The following is a 2,729-nucleotide window of genomic DNA, read 5'->3' on the forward strand; positions in this document are numbered from 1 at the left end:
TAGCTGCTTGATCTTTTTGGTAATTCATTTTTCCATTTCTTCATACTGGAATATAATAAAAATACCTAAAATAATTAATTGTACATTATAATTGGACAACCATCAATTATCAAGAAGCAATATTTCTTGACTGGGCTTACACACACTCTAGCTGCTTGCAACTCAAAATTTTTGGTCATAAGCCCATGGGCTTGTTGAAGATAGTGATTTGCATTCTGTCAACTTAAAAGTCCCTCTTTATCGTATGCCAACCATTAGGCTTTCATTGCTTTGAAATTTGTGGATGATTTCGGTCCGAAATGCCTGAGCTTGATTCAATAAACCTTGATGGAGCCCGAGTCTTTTTTATTTTTTATTTATTTTTTTAACAATTTCCGAGTGGTTTAGTCCTTTCATTTAAAAAAAAAATATTTATCAGGTTTTTTTGAGAAAAATTATGGGGTATGGAGTCTATGGACATATCAATTATCAGGTGGCAGGTGCATCCGTGCATGTAATGGTCATAATTATATAAATATTGTAAAAGCAATATTTGCTGATGCATTTGGGCTTAACTCAGAGCTTATTGCTCAAGCCCAACCCCAAATTGGCTACGATCCCCTATTTGTTGAAACTAAAAACCCTACGAAGCTCTCTACCAGTTACCCGATGATGATGATGGCCAACGAATTGGCTGAAGACTTGGTGACGCAAATTCTGCTATGGCTTCCGGTCGTCTCTCTCTTGCGTTTCAAGTGCGTCTGCAAATCCTGGTACGCTCTCATCACACACCAAAACTTCGTAAGGAAACACCTCCTACACAACAACAACAACAACAGCAACACCCACCTTCTCCTTAAAACGAGCAACAAAACAATGGACGATTATGTTGTATCCACGATTTCTTATGAAGAACTCCAAATATCCCCCCTTACACAGCCTCTACCTCCACAGTATTTTAGGAACGGTGAGCCGTTTGGCGAGATGTTTAGTATTTCTGTGGTGGGTTCTTGCAATGGTCTCGTTTGTCTCCACGCTTACGATACATTGAAGGTTGTTATATGGAACCCTACAACTAGAGAAACAAAGGTTGTCCCCGAATCAAACCTGCCCATCTTCGCCCCCGCTGGCTATTACACCCATATTCAAGGTATGGGATTTGGTTTTGATGCCAAAACTAATGACTACAAGATAATCAACTTTGATAGTATGTATGAATGCAATTCCGACATCTATTTTATGAAGGACGTTAAAGAAATCATATACCAAAAAGAGGTATACAGCTTAAGCACCGATTCTTGGAGAAAAGTTGATGGACCCCAGTGTTTTATTGTGGAAGATGTTCCGATGACATACATCACTGGGATGGGTTCTTGGCTGGCATATGTTGATTATGTTAATCAACGGGACTTATTTGTTTTGTCATTTGACATGAGCGATGAGGTATTCCTAAAAACACTACTTCCAGATAATGTTAATGGGCAAGCCCTTTTGGTGTTGAATGAATCGATAGCCATGGTTGCTTTGCTGCCAATTGATGAAAATTGGTGGGAGATTGGATTTGATATATGGTTGTTACTTAAAGTTGGTGTTAAGGACTCCTGGAATAGGCTTTTTACTATTGGACCATCGATTGCAAGAATTCACCAACCATTAGGATTTTGGAAGAATGACACCATGTTCTTGACTAAAATTGATAGCGGACAACTGTTCTTGTATGACCCCTCTACCCAACAAATGACTGATCTCCAAATTCATGGACATAGTGACTCGAAGGAGATGCAATTGGTTAACTACATGGAGACCCTAGTTTCTATCAAGGGAGGAAATGAATCTGAAGAATAGGACAATTGTTGACAAGGCTTGAGGGCCCATCTTTCTATATCTGTTCCAATTGTGTTTCAAGGCAGCATATATGTGCTGAGATAATATTTTATACTTATTCTTGTCAAAGATGTCTTTCTCAAATATTTATACACTTACATTTAACCCATATTTTTTTTGGAGCGATTGTTAGAGATTTTTATGGTTAAATAAGCAGTTGTACAAGGGTTCTTCACACCATCTTTATTTTAATTATCATGAGGAATTATCTTTTCACCATCCCATAAGTTTAGTGTTTTGTTTATTTATATTGATATTTTTTTTCTAGCTACTTCATAGCAATTTACTCTTGAAGAGGTTTTGGTACTTAAAGTATGGTTGATGGGATCAGTGGACATAATTTTCAAAATTGAGCTCTTTGATTTCATAAAAAAATGACAGCACATTAGTACCTGATAATCAATGTTTTTTTTTTTCAGTCTATCCCTATTTCCATAAAATCCAATGCCTAAAAGTATTTTGGTTTATCAATGATAACATTTATTCAGAGTTTACATTGAAAATTTGAAATTTCACTTCAAAAAGGCTTCTGGCTACCTTGTTTTACAAACATAAATGTTGTCTGTGAACTATATGAAGTAAAAGTTGATAAGGGCTGTTAAGCTTTAAGTCACCATACATGCTTTTAAGTGTGATAGGTAATGCATGTTGTTGTAAACGATGGTTTAGCTAGTTGAAAAAAACAAACTTTTTCAGGTCAGTTGGCTAAGTTTCAGAACCCCCCAGGTTTTAACATTGTTTATTACTTTAGGAATTCAGGTAGATTTTCAAGGATCACTAAGGATTAGGTAAATGGGATGTTATACCCTATTTGCTAACCATTGTAACTATAGGATGATTAGAATGTTTGAATATTAAGATGCTGC

At 36.2% G+C, this 2,729-nt stretch overlaps 1 pseudogene; it reads left to right on the forward strand.

Moving 5' to 3' along the window:
* The first annotated feature begins 609 nt into the window (after window positions 1–609).
* On the forward strand, window positions 610–1,974 carry LOC132172800 (F-box/kelch-repeat protein At3g23880-like; annotated as a pseudogene).
* The last annotated feature ends 755 nt before the right edge of the window (window positions 1,975–2,729 follow it).

Source organism: Corylus avellana, chromosome 1, assembly GCF_965113065.1.
Source record: "Corylus avellana chromosome 1, dhCorAvel1.hap1.2, whole genome shotgun sequence".
Classification (NCBI taxonomy): domain Eukaryota; kingdom Viridiplantae; phylum Streptophyta; class Magnoliopsida; order Fagales; family Betulaceae; genus Corylus; species Corylus avellana.